Consider the following 14,466-nt stretch of genomic DNA (forward strand, 5'->3'; position numbering starts at 1 on the left):
GCGCCCCCGGTGCGCTTCGGCTTGGCCCGGGGTGCTGCCGAGCCCCCGGCCCTCCGGCCGCGCCGCCCTCGGCCTCGGGCTGTCCGAGCGGCTCTGCTAACTCCGAGTTCCTTCCCCTCTCGAGAGAAATGGCAGTCGTGGCCGTTATTTACGAGTAATAATTACAGGCTATCCTCGCCTCGCCCGCAACTGCGTATTTACTGCTGCCGGTAGAGCTTGCGGATGATTTTGGTGGCCTTTCCGCCTGGAATAAAGCGGCAGCTTGCACCTCGAGGCCTGCCGTCCGCAGGTTAGCTGAACTCCTGCCGTGACTGGTAAATGAGCGTAAATATAAACTGTTGGGGGAAAACCCCCGTTCTTTCCCCCACAGGCAGTGAGGAATTATCTCTCTTCAGTTTCAGCCGGGTGAAATTATTTTTTAAAAGGCCAAGATTAGGACTGTGCCCAAACTTCAGGAGTTGCGTGCAGTTTGTCACTGAAATAATCAGGTAGCCTCTGAGTAGTTCTCTGCTATGCAGGTGTCACGAAAATGTCACGCGGCGCATGCTGTATATTCACATTAATATTTTATTAATCGGGAAAAAATGTATTGTTAATGAGATTTCAGTCAGGCTGGATCGGCGCCTACAGTAAATATTCCCACTGGGGAATAGCTGTTTCTTAGGGAGTGGGCTGGTTCGCTCGCAGGCAGTGCAGCGCTGACGCGAGGCTGCTCGGTGGATGTTTGTATCCAAGACCGTCTGCTACAGCATAAGGGTGGTGAAATAAAGAGTACTGAAAAAGCTATGGAAATAGTCAATGAGAAAGGCACGTTTCTTCCTAGAAATCTGTTTTTGTAATAATCTGAGAGTGCGGTTTCCTAAGTAAATAGTCGGATCTCTTTCCAAACTACTTCTCCCTTAGACTTCCTAGATTTTCCTTTAAGAGTAGGCACATGTTATGGTAACATCAAAATAATAAAACACTGTAGAACACTTTGAAAGACACGCAAAACATGGTAGTAGACCAACGGTGCTAATACAAGGACAGAGGATCAAGGAGAAAGACCTTTAGAATTCCAGATATCCCAAAACACACCAAAATTTGGTCCAAAGAACAGGTACTGCCATATATGAAGTGCATAAAAAGCAGGAGGTCAGACATACCTATGTGTATGCAACACTCTAACCAAATAGAGTACAAAGTTTGATCAAAAACAGGACAGGACATTCTCTAATTATTCTTACGAAGTGAGCAATGGTTGATTCAAGAAGAATTCAATACTCGAGTCATTAATTATCTCACAGGATATTTAGGTTCAATAGTCTTAGGAATGGCAAATCATGTATAAATAAAATATCTCCTGAGGTTACTTCGTTGGTTTTTTTTGTTTTGTTGTTGTTTAAGAAGGAAAACTGGTCAAAAGCATCTCCCACCAGAAACCTGGCTGTTAACATCCTGACACTTCCCGTGGAGTTAGACAGACACAGCAGAACTGAATGCTGCCAGCCTCGTGTGCCCATCCACAAGCAAAACCCTCCATCTCCAAAAGAAAAGAAGAGAGAAGAGAGAGGAAAAATCGAAGGGCAGACAAGGTGCTTCAAGCAGTTATTTGACACAAATAGCTGTTTTGCTGCAGCTAAAACTTTGGCCAGGCAAGAAGACAACGGAAAAGAAGTGTAATTTATGGAAAGCAAAATTACACTGGAAAACAGGTAGACTAAGATAGACTTAAAGAGCAATTAACCAAAGGCATGAAGACAAACAAGGTATTTTTTTCATCAACCGGCGGCAGAAGGCGTGCAGGAATCATCAGGTTATCTGCATATAAGGAAATGGCGCAATGGAGGACAAGGCATTGAAGAGCTTGCTTTCTCAGCGCTGAGACACAACACGTTTCACTGTTCCCAGATGTTGGTTGTGTAAGGGAAGGGTTAATAAAGATTAATATTAAAGTCAGTGACTCATTATCCAACCTGAATAGAAGAGAATTGGGAGTGGCTCCCTAGAAGGAAGGAACTGAATAGTCATTAGGAAGAACTCCTAATGAATAACCATGTCAGGGCAAGAACATAGGGATGAATGTTACCATTTTAGTCTTGATTCCTCTGTTAACGAAACTCAGTCCCACTGTGAGATGAATATGGACATAGGCTGTGGAATAGGCTATCCACAGTAACCTTGATAGGTACGTTTGCCTGGGAATAATTGATACATGTATTATCCACGGGAAACACTTGTTTTACGTGATTTCCCTTAACATTTCACCTCCTTTCTCACCCTGGTGTGTCTCACCGTGGAGCTGCTGCCCCAGAACTTCCCAGTTGTTGCTGCTGCAGGAGAAAAACTCCCAGCCCTCCTCCTTACTGCCAGGTCTGCGAGCGGCCACGGGCTCATCCTGTGGGCAAGACACTTTTCTGCATTGTTACTTCAGCACTCAAAGTGAAATATGTCTCATATTATTATTTCAGTACTAAATTTAAATGCAGACATTTGCAAATAAACATCCAATAAATGTTAACATCCTGCTGTTAGCTACGACTATTAGCTGCCCTGTTTCCCTTTCCTGTCATCTAGAGCATTTGACTGTAGTAGGGGTAAATAGCACGCAGCAATAGACCTGACCCTTGTTTCTCTCATGGTATATTGCTTGCATACCTACTTATTAAAAATTTTGCTTACAGAAGCTTGCAGAATCTTCATGCGATTTATACAAAACCAGCAAAATTGTACCGGGACGCTTCTGCAGGTTGGCTTACCTTCATCCTCAGTATGTATGTTATCTCAAGTGATTTCCTTTGGTTTGGTTTTTTGCGGTTTTTTTAAGTCATAGGCATGCCTGCCACTTAGTCTAAAATAGTTGCGAAAATAGTAGAAATTGAAGAAAAATTACTTTGGTTTAAAAAATCTTGTTGGGACAAAATTTGTCACTCGCTATAGTCTTGCTCTAATTTTGTATCATAGTACTTGCTACCAGGTGAGACATCCCTTTCTTGTAGCTTAGGTTGGTGATATTAAACCATATAAAAATCACACAAAATTTATACAACTAAAGAATTTCCACGTTCAGGTACCTCTCTGTAGCCTTCCAAAACACCTACAAACACCATCTCGCTTTAGCATACAATAACTTTTTTCAAATATCAGTGATACCTATGATGGAACATTTTCCTCTTAGGACAGAAGAATGTGCATATGGGAGACACCTGACTGAGTCATTTAAATGCTTATCAGTCTCTATCAGCATCAGCTCTTAGAGGAGTTTCAGTCTATTTCTGGAACTGCTTCCTTTTTCAGCTTTCTGCAAGACATAAGATTGCAGAAACCCATAGGTGATTGGTCAGCTGAAATAGATTTATTGCTATCAGTTAATTTTTTTCTTAGTCTGCAAGAAGGAGTATTATTCTTCCAGCAACAATTGGGTAATACCAGTGCTCATGGTTTCTTTTGTAAAATTTTCTCTTTGCAAAGAAGACTTTGCTGAAATTTTGGCTGATCTGCTCTCACCCATCAAATATTCCTCCGCTCTAACATTTCAACTTAAATTAGAATTCAGCTTCCACCATAACTTCAAATTGTGAGAAACTAGTTGCACTGATATCTGGTGAATACGACTTGCATCTTTTTGCTGGTATCAAGCCTTTTCTGTTGGCTGTGTCCGCATCCACTCTGTTTTGCTACAGCGTGGAACTTCTGCAGGAGCCTGGTGCTAGGGGGTAGAATGTTCTTCTGCACTTTCTCGCTGGCGGCTATGAGCTTCGGTGACTGGTCGCGTTGCAGCATCTTAACTTGCTTTTCAGCGCTGTTCTTGCATTGGCCACGTAGAATTTGTGCTTTTCTCAAGCTTGTGTAAGAGATGCACAAGAAACTGCAGTCCACTGATTTTTTTTTTTTCGTTCTCCCTTACCAGCTGGCCTAACAGACCTTTAATGTTTTGTGAGAGTTGACGGTAAATCCTACTTCTTCGTTGCCCATCTGAGATCGGGGTGCTATTCTGGCACTCAGGAAGTCTGCTCTCCTTGCGCGTGCCTCATGCAAATATGCGCTAGGGGTGACCGTACAGGAAGAAGTCTTCTTTTTTTTCCCCTCCTACTAGCATTTGCTTTTTTATGTACCTTAACGGAATGTAGATTTATCCAAAGCGTGTTCTTCCTCATTACATTTTTCACTCTTAGTCAAAAGCCATTTTGTGGTAAGCTGTTTTATTTCACATGTCTGCCTTTACTCTCAAGACAAACTGCTGTTGATTCTTGATTAATTCTTCAGAGATTTTTCTCACATTTCTGGCCCATCATTAATTGCAATAAGTTATTTAAGAACTGTCAGTCTTTCCCAAAATTGCTAAATCCTCCAGAGTTCTTGCATATTCAGAGTGTTTTCTGTATGCTGTCCCTGATAGCTTCCCATAAAGAGGAGGCTAATCCAAATGGCTGACACTGGGGCAGAAGCCCAGCAAAGACACCAGTGGTGGAACAAAGACTTTTTTTCAGTGTCTTCGTATTATTTGGGAATTTCACTTGGCAGCTTAATTTTGCTGTGAGCTCCTTGTAATACTTTCTCCCGTTACGGTTGTTGGCCTGTGTTTTGGTGTGTTGTCCGTTATCCAGCAGACAGACTGTTATTTTAGTATCGTTAACAATAACCTATGCAAAACGCTAGCAAGCGGCTCTCCTGGAGCGCCTGTTCTGAGACTTGTGGCTGTGACAAACCCTGCATCACGTTTTTGAGTACCTGGTCTCTCGTTCCTCCTGAGACAACACGTATTTTGTGTGTTTGAAAAAAGCAGATTTAGGAAGTATATTGTATTTGAATGAACTCAGCAACAATTTACGTTTCTTGTATAGAATGGTGAACGCAGAGAGAGGGAGTGAAGGCGTAACACCACAAAACCGGGATCACGAGGAGCTGCGTTACCTTCCTGGGTGGGTATTACAAGACTGCTTGTTAGCAACCACTTTTGAGTTGCACTTTTTTTCTGTTTTCTTGGGCCAGTTGACCCGTTAATATCCTCTTCGAGTCTATTTTTCTCCTCTTTCCCTCTTTTCCAGAGGCATCTGCTGCTTTCCAAATAATTTCTTTAGGCCATTCAAATACTAGTAAAACACGCCAGGCCAACTCTGAAATCCTTTGTAGATGGGACATATCTGAAAGCACGCCACTTGCTACGTGAATGGCAGAGGAAGAGAAAAGAACTTCTCCAAAAGCCTGCTGTGAAGCCCACGTTAAGATGAAGCAGTATGTAGTCCAAGGAACAATCCAAAGAAAAGATTATTAAAAAGCCATCGTACTTCAGTAAAGCAACTGCTACACCCAAGTGCAAAACTTGTGATTGTGCTTAGAGGCCAACCTGTTAGGAGCTACGCCCTGTGCAAACATTGGGTAAATGACAATACAGCTCCAGCAAACTTTTAGGGCAAGAAAATGACTGGCAGCGAGTCCTCCGAGTGTATGGGAAAAGCGGCCTCGCAGAGGAGGGGGCAAGTGACGCCGTCTGAAAGAATTCCTCCTTTCAGAGAACAAGCAGTGCTTTCACAGCAGTGGATACTTAGCCGTGGCACACAGTATACAGATTACATCAGGTCCATTCGCTGCCTTTAATTATTTTTGAAAAACAAAAGCATGAAAATTTTCAGTTCTAAATTTGAATTTTCAAGAGTGAAAGCATAAATAATAAAGGCATTATGAAGCAGGGAACAGGAGCTGGTGGAGAGCAATAGCACTGGTTCTTAGAAAACCTGGAACAGTAGCATGCTGTTCCCTTGGTATTAATGAATAGTTGTGTGAGACGTACAAAAAGCCAGTATTTAAAGTATATTCTACAGCGCTTTATGCAGGAGAATCAATAGTATTACAAACAGATACTAATACATTACTATAGCTAGATACTACAACAAATACGATACATTTGCAAGTGGTATCATCGGAATAGTACATAGGAGCTAAAAATACATACTGTGGCCATTTCAGAAGAGCAGCTATTTACTCTTCTAACACTTTAAAAACATGTCATTTTTGTTGGCCTTTATGCAATTAACACAAGTATCTAAAGCATGTAAGTGACAGATTTAGCTACCTAAGTGTGGGATATGGATGCCAGGTTTGGGAACACCATCCAAGCCAGTCTGCTGCAGTAACTAAATTCTTCATCTTACCCAAACACATGCCAGCATGGTATACCAGCGCGTCATCCGTAGATGTAGATAGCTCAGTTATTTGTCTTACCACGTACTGCCCTTCTTTCATGCCTCCGACTCTTGCTGCACAAAGCTGTGCTCTAAAAGTCAAGTTAAAAAAAAAAAAAAAAAAGAAAAATTAAATTGATTTGAATTGCAAAGTATAAAGTTGTGGGGCCGTGCCTGCTTGACTCTGCACACAGGCTGAAACGAGCTCTACAAAATCCAGGCTTTTCAACACAGTGGGCTGGACACAAGGAGTACTTTGTGCTGCTGCCTTTCCAGTCGCATAATGGCTCTCCATGTCTGTCCTGTGGGCACAGCCGCCACTCCTGGGACGAGGTGCTCCTTGAGCTGGTGCAGTTAGAGAGGAGGAAAAGCAGACACAGTCCTCCTGTTGTCCAGATCTGGCCCACGAGCCACCAATTAGACTGTTCTGAACTACAGCGCTCAGTTCAAAGGGCTGCTAATTGTATTTTAATGACAATCTAAATGATACTGCTGATCATTTCAGAAACATCCTGATCGCTAATTACTAGTAGCCTATGTAGTGCGGTAAGCAGGCAAAGCACTGTAGAAACATGAAGTAAGATTATTAATGTTCTCAATGGCCTTCGACACCCTCCCACGTATCAAAAAGCAGCATCTCTTGTTCGTAGGCCCAAACCTCTGCCCTGGCTGCTCACATCTGTGATCCAGCTGCAGCAGATGTTTTTACAGCATCCTGGAAATAAGAAAAGAAGAGCAGCGATTCAAAATTACTTACATTCATTAACCAAAATTCTACAAATATTAATAAAATATGCTAGTAATAAATATTAATTAAAATTCTTACGACATCCCTGCTTCAGAACATTTTACCTTAAATACTAGCTCGATCGAACTGAATCTCTGAACAAAGCATGGCCAGGATGTTTAAATGCACTCACCAGAAACGCAAATACTAGCAAGCCGCGTGCCTGTTCGTAGCGGGCGTTACTTCTTTCCTCATCGTTGCAGCCGCGCAGGAGGAGCGGTGGCGCGGGGGGGGGCCTGGCCGGTCTGCGGAGCGCACAACTGCGGAGCGCACAAATGCCGGAGCGTGCTTGTGCTGCAGGTCACAAGGATTTTGGTTTCCAAGGCTGGCAAGTCGGCACCCGCCAGAAGCATTAAATTCCTTTCCGAATGTTTACTTGTATTTTGTACAAGATACCCATAGTCTGTTGAGGAATCCATTCTCCAGAAAAAATATTTAGAGTGCAAGTCACAGTTTTCCCCTTCAGAAATTCAGCCAAAACACACCGAATCTGCTAACCACTGACAGCATAGTGGTGGTCAAGATGTTTATACATAAAACACTATATCGGTGAGAGTAAAGTACACATGTTGCCCGTGTAATAGATATCTAGTAATGAAATGGAAAAGCTGGCTAAGCCCTTCTCTAAAATACATGCTTTTATGAGAATATAGGTTAACTGTAGTACAGTGGATTTTAAATGCCAAATCTAAGCAATTAGAATTTTGAAGAGACTGGTGCAGGAAAAAAAGGCAGCTTGTTTTCTCACTGGAAAATAAAATGCATGTAAATAAATACTAACGCTGTTTTTTTTTTTTGGTGAAGATTTATGTGAGATTAATCCCTTTACAGTCTTAGAGTGTATTAGGTTTCACTAATCTACCCTCAATTTTATGTGAGATTGCAGGCATGGGACGAGAGCGAGGAGCTAGCTCTGCTCTGCGACCAGGCACGCTGCAAAGGGAGCGAGATCATCTATGTACACTTTACACCTGAAGCCAGCGATTTTGTGCCTGTAGTTGCACGAGCACCTGTTTGTGTGAACAAGCCCCTGAAACTGCTTTAAAGGAGAGACATTTGTGTATGCAGATAAGGTGGCTGGTTACAAAACAACGAGATTTGCACATGGGAAGAATTTTGCATGCAATTTTCAAGATGCCTTTTTTTCAGCCATTTGACCCGGGAGTTTTGCTTTCCACGTAAATGATCTGTCTCGCTTGCTCGGGTAGTGCTTCAAGCATGTTATTTGTGTTCCTCTCCTTTTTCTTAAGGCTGTGCAGCGATGGTGTCTTTGGAAATGAAAGTCTTGAAAGATTCTTGCAATTTGTTACTAAAAGTGCTGGTTTTTTTCCTTTTGCAACATTGATGGTGTTTGAAACTGAGTAGGTCTGAGGGCAAATAATTCCTCCCTTTTCTGTTTCAGGAAACACTTGCCTTAACGGCCAGTATGCTCTTACAAATCTCACAGCTTGTACAGAATAGCAGACCTGAGCTGATGCCAGGTAAGTGCTGGTCTGGTAAGAGGTAACATTTAAACTTATGTATCCCCAGATTTTTTAATTAAAGGTTATTCATTTGGGTTTCATTCTTTTCAGAAAGGTCTGAGATATTGGTGTCTTAAGGGTTTTTGCCTGATTTACAGAGATTACTTTTTCATCTTCATTTATTCTTTTAAAGATACATCACTTGAAATTTACCCTGTGATTTTCTCGCCTTTAATGTAAGTCGGGAACGCATTTAAAATTTAGAGAAGGAAATATTTTTGAATAATGGCAACTCTTTTGCAAGAGATGAAAAGAGTTAAAAAAACAGCAAGCTTGTTACTTGATGACAGAAAACCTTACTTTTGAAAGTCGTACAAACAGGCAGCCTGGCCTGCGTTCAATGTCTTGACTGCCATAAAACTAGAAACATTAATTAGCATAAATTCATAGTCTAGTTCTGAAGAAAAAAAAAAAAGGTAAATATTACATAGTTCTCAGTAATGAGAGCATTTTTATTTTCCAGAAGACGTCAGTTTAATTCTCCAGATACTCTCAGTATATAGAGCAACTTTTGATTTCCCCCTGCATAATACAGCACGGGAGAGTGTCTCTTTAAATTCATTTATAAAATAATTCAGGACTGTGGGTGTCTTTGATCTGTTCCTCTCTGCTAAAGTACAGAAGAGAAGAACATGTCGCTTAGCAACCCCGCGCCGGAATCGGGGGGGAGGCGGGGAGGGATGGATGGTCCAGAGTCACAAAAGGGGAAGATTAATCCCCGTCAGAAAACTAAACTTCTGACAATGCTTCTCTAAAACAAGGCAAGCAAATAAACAAATACGGGTGTTTGCAGAATTAGGTAATCTCACTTTTTTTCTTTCTTTTTTTTTTTTTTTACCCCACTTCTGCTCTATTAATAGTAATCTTATGACCAAATCAGAAAATCAGGCACGGGATAGGCAACGCAGGCTTAAATAGCTTCAGGACTGGGTTGAAGTCAAAGGGAATCTGAAGTTTTATTTTTAAACCGGTTAAGCATATTTTAAATTGAATTAGTGTTGTCAGGACTAATCATAATTAATTTCATACCGCAGTTTTCATCTGAACACTTCAAATAAATTTTGTGTGGCGTCTCATCCTGTTTTACAGTTGGACAGCTTAAGTGTCACCAGACTGATTTATTTAGCGTCACTTACCTTGTCGTAAATAAAAATCTAGATTTCTCTAAATGGTTACCAGGCTGTGATTAGCTGGTAACTAGGTAACATCTTAGTAACTTTGAAAAAAATACCAATTAGGAAAGAAACTTTGCACTGAAGTAGATGAGCAGCACTCAGACAACCTCCACCGTTTCTGCAGCTGCAGGATGATAATGTCCCGCAGAGCAGTGGCAGGGGTGGGTACCATCTCAAACCGCTCCTGCTCTTTCCGTTTCTGACCAGTGCTGCCCTAGAGCAGCCCTAACTTACCTTTTTCTTTTGCATGAGAACTCAAACATCAAACCCCACAGCCCTGCACGGCTGAGTTATGGAAGAGAAAACTGCAGCAAAAAACTGTGCGGGAGGAAGAATGACAGAACTAGTTTGTAGCCCACTTCAACATGTTTCACACAGATGAAAAATATCTCATAAATAAAGGTAAATTGTTATGCCTGGTCTTATATTTATGATCATAAAGGTTATTTAAAGTCTTCTTAATTTTTAAGCCACTTCCGTGGCTTAATCACTGATAACTTATTACTGAACTTATCACTGTACAGTGAATCCCTAAATGCTAATGGTCCACATTTCTCCCAGAGCTCGGTACAGGCAATTCTGTGCTCAAATTCTGTAGTAAAATTGCAGAGGCTTAGAGCAAATGCCTACCTCCATCCACAGGCTAGAAGCTTATCTAAACTGGCATCTGTTGCGTATTCCAGCAATTACAAACATACTTGAAACTAGACATTATTGAACTCTGAAGTAACGCTTATTTTTATCTAGTAATGGAAATGGTAAATGATAGCATGGACCTCATTAAGATCTAAGTTTCTTAGAATAGTGTACCTAAGAACTTAATACATAAGTAACAAGATAATTTTTTAGTACCCATGTATAGCAAAGACCTAAAGAGTAGAATCCTGTCTCCAATGAGATCAATGAGGATTTTACTACTTACTGCAGGGGTGCCTGGATTCTACCCGGGATCTCTGAGAGTGTGCTTTTTGTATTGGCAAATGCTTATGTAATGTGATTCTTTGGAGAAATTTAATTAAAGAGAAATGTGTAAAGCACTTGGCATTAAGTGGTCTAAGTTTGTTAACATACAGTATTTAGAATGAAGCCCAAATTAGAAGCAAACGATGCTAACTTAACTGTGAGCATTTGATAAAAATTACTTTATGGAGAAGCTTGTATAGACTCTTGGCGTTTTTGTTTTTAACAAGTATTTTCTATATGCTTTCATTTCTATGATCCAAACAAATTTAGAGGCCTTATTTGAAACGTTGCAAGCTGAAGCAAACCCCATTGACTTGACTTTATCTTTGCTCTCAGTTACACCAGGGTCAGCAATTCTTTACTGTAACTTAATACTGAGTAAGTATTTTTGCTAACTGCCGAAATCGAGTGGGAGGAGGAGTCCAGCAACAGAAGAACTCTTTTACTTGCGCTTGTGTTTACAGTACCGGTTCATATCCTTAGCGGTTTTTATTTTTAGGAAACAAATGTGTAATACCCATGCGGCTAAGATTATCTTGGTTGGAGATTCTTGTTGTTACCAAAAATTTATGTGATTCCTCTAACAGAGATGGAGCATCTCCGGCTTCTCAAACAGGCAAGCAGACTTTGTGAGGCTGATAGTTTTGGGGAATATGTTTTGGACTATGCTGACTTAAAAACATGTACAATTAACATAGCTTTCTGGTTATGGCATTCCAAGTTACCAGATCAGGACGATACATGAAAAAAGCAGGCAGATAAGGCATCATTTGCCCAAACATGTCATCAGAAACTGACTTCCTAAAGGTATGTCTCAAGCTGGAGAATGAAAACACGGATGTGTGATATTTTTCCATTTCAGAGCAATCATTGTAATATCACTATGATGCAGACTACCTTCACGACTTCTTAATCCCAGTACTGACAGAGGGAAAGTAATCTAGATTCCTAGAAGCATCATGTTGGAGAACTCTCAGTTTAGCGCAAAAATTCTTGAAAATATATTTGGTGGAGAACTGGGCCCAGCTGACAGTATTGGGGAAAAGAAGATTTTCTTTGGCGTGGGACACCGCGCTGTGACAGCCTCTGTTCTTAGGGAAGAATCTCTAATCTAAAACGTATCAGACTATTTCTCTCTCTTGTAATCTCCTCCTAAATGAAAACAGAATTATTCAGCTTTTTTCACAATGCATAGAAAAGTTTGAAGTTAAAAATAAATCTCAGATCCTTCTCAGAAGAGGGACAATGACTGTCTTTTTATTTTTAAGAAAAAAGCACTCTGGTCCCATTGCCCTCTGCAAAACCGTAGGTCATCACAGAAAGGTTTTTTTGGTATTTGAGGCTCAGTTTCCCCAGTGATAAGCACTTACGGCAATGAGAACTGCAGCAGTTTCAGAGAAGCGGGACATCTTTGCTGCTTGCAGTACTACCACAACATGTCTGACTCCAGCACCAGAGAGCTGGCATATAAATGGAATGAAAAATTCACTGAAGTGCTTTGATGTTGCATATATGCAGAATTTGAAAGGAATAGGAGAGTTTATTTTTAAAAGGAAATTAATAAAAGACATTATAAGGCTATGCAAAATAATGGGTGGTATAAAGGAAGGTCCGGAAATTCTTGTTGTTTTTCTCGCCATACAAGGAACATGGGCATTCACAGAGGCGAAGGTCCAGAAATTCTTGTTTTTCTCTCCATACAAGGAACATGGGCATTCACAGAGGGAGATACATTCTGCAAAAAAAAAACACCCAAACCAAAGAACCCATTCCCTGTTTGATTTCACAATGTGCCCTTGCTGCCAAGTCTGTCCCCTGACCAGCCCAGCCGAGCGGGGATCCTTGGACAGCCTGCCCCGAACCAACCCTGCTCGCTGCTGTCTCTCATCAGAGTTACCACAAGTAGCATCCGTAAGGTGTTGCAGCGCTGAAAATTTGTGACTGGAAGCGAGGGTTTTGCAGAAAAAAAAAAAAAAAATGGTGCGGAGGGGTCCTTGTCCTCAGAAAGCCGGCTGAATGACACCTTTTTCCTTGGAAGAAGTCATATTTACTTGGGGAATTTACATGTATCAATGACTGTGGCAGAATATTTCTGAGGAAGCCCCTTGTTAATATTTTGGCAGCATGAGAGTGTTTTTTCCCAATTGCAAATGTCGTTCCATCTGCCACAAAGCCATTGGTTCCAACAGTCTGTCCTTCCCTGTTAAAGGGGCATCACAGAAACATTATGTTTGCTGTTGGGATATCAGGAGAGGAAAGCAATATGAATGTGTCGCCCGCTGCAGTAGTGTGCCCTGTTGGTGAAGAGTTTGCCATGAGAAAACAAGCCAGCTGAGGACGTATGTCTTCCTTCCTATTTCCTAATGAGTGAACTTTTAATTTAGTTGTATTTAACATCATTTAGGTAAGATTTTGATAATACCACTGGCTTGAGTCCGAGTTACATCATAGAAATATTGGTTGGAAGGGACCCCTAGATCAGCTCCCACCTTCCACTCAAAGCAGGACTGTCACCAACACTGGATCAGGTCTGCTGCAATTTTACCTAGCCATACCTTGGGTGTCCCCCATACTCAGAGGTGTCCCCCTCTGAGTAACCTCTTCCAGTACTGCAGGATCCTCCCAGTGAAGCAGTTCTTCCTAACGTCCAGTCTGAACCTCCCAGGCTACAGTGTGTGGCCATTGCCCTTTTCTATACCACCTCTCGCTACCAAAAAGAGCTTGGCCCCGTCTTCTTTCCAACTCCAGTTCAAGCAGTTGCAGCCTGCTATTAGATCACCCCTTAGCCTCCTCCATCACCTGAAGCGTGTGCTCTGTCCCTGACCATCCCGGTAGCCCTCTGCTACCTTCCCTTCCAGTTTCTGAACGTCCTCTTGACCTGGGGGGGGCTCAAAGCCAGACACAGTATTTCAGGTGTGACGTTACTGGCTTTGAGTAGACAGGGATAATGAGTTTCCTCAATCTGCTGGCCACTCTTCTTCCAAAGTAGGCCAATGTGCAGTTTGCCCCATTTGCAATGAGCACACCATTGGCTCACATTTGACCTGACATCCACTGTAACCTCCAAGTCCTCTCCAGGAGGGCTGCTGCTCAGCCAGACGGTTCCCAGCCTGTCCTGGCACATGGCGTTATTCTGCCCAAGATGTGGGACTTTGTACATCTTGTTAAACTTGATGGAATTTCTGCTTGCCAGATCGCAAGTTCCTGAAGATCCCTCCACAAAAGTTAGTGTTTGGCATGTCAATGGCTCAATGCTAATTTAGTGTCATCTTCACATTTGTTGTGTCTGCATTCTGTATCATCATCCCGGTCGTCAGTGAAGATGCTAAACAGTATCAACCCTGGTGTTGACCCTAGAGTACTCTGCTTCCCTCCAGCCACCAAACAGATGTTGAGACGTTCGTTGATGGCTGTCTTTCTGGAGTCTCGCTGAGTAAGCTTTCTGACTGACACACGAACTGAAGGAAGAGCTGGTTTTCTGTTTGGTACCTTAACCGGTAACCTATTCTTAAAGTGTTTTAGCAGATGGTAGTGGGCTACATAGTGTGCAATAGTAGCAAAGGCAAAACATTGTTTAAATTTAGTAGAATTCTGTAAATAGGCTTCTAAAAATCACAGTAAACAAGAAGTGGTTCTTACCATGTAGACTTTCTACATTTTTCAATACCTAGTCTAGCATTTTGGAGTATACAAAAGCTCTTCTGCAATTAAAAAAAAAAATTATTTGTCTTTTGTTCTGTGTTGGAATCAAACCGACCTCTCACCATTCCCAGGAGGCAGGAGGGAGAGTCCTCCATGCCAGGACAGCCAAGGGCCCTCTGTGGCACACCCGTCATCCGTGTCCCATCCCTGCTTCA

At 41.8% G+C, this 14,466-nt stretch overlaps 1 long non-coding RNA gene across 2 annotated transcripts; it reads left to right on the forward strand.

The window, feature by feature from the left end:
* Positions 1 to 3,904: 3,904 nt before the first annotated feature.
* LOC103901652 lies at positions 3,905 to 12,269 on the forward strand. Of its 2 annotated transcripts, none has more exons than XR_657743.2 (4): positions 3,905 to 4,901; positions 5,028 to 5,214; positions 8,351 to 8,444; positions 9,899 to 12,269. It is a non-coding gene; the product is annotated as an uncharacterized LOC103901652 (long non-coding RNA). The 2 variants fall into 2 exon arrangements; XR_657742.2 differs by having other exon boundaries at positions 8,351 to 8,429.
* Positions 12,270 to 14,466: the final 2,197 nt, after the last annotated feature.

This window comes from Aptenodytes forsteri, unplaced genomic scaffold (genome assembly GCF_000699145.1).
Source record: "Aptenodytes forsteri isolate BGI_AS27 unplaced genomic scaffold, ASM69914v1 Scaffold438, whole genome shotgun sequence".
In the NCBI taxonomy this organism is placed as follows: Eukaryota; Metazoa; Chordata; class Aves; order Sphenisciformes; family Spheniscidae; genus Aptenodytes; species Aptenodytes forsteri.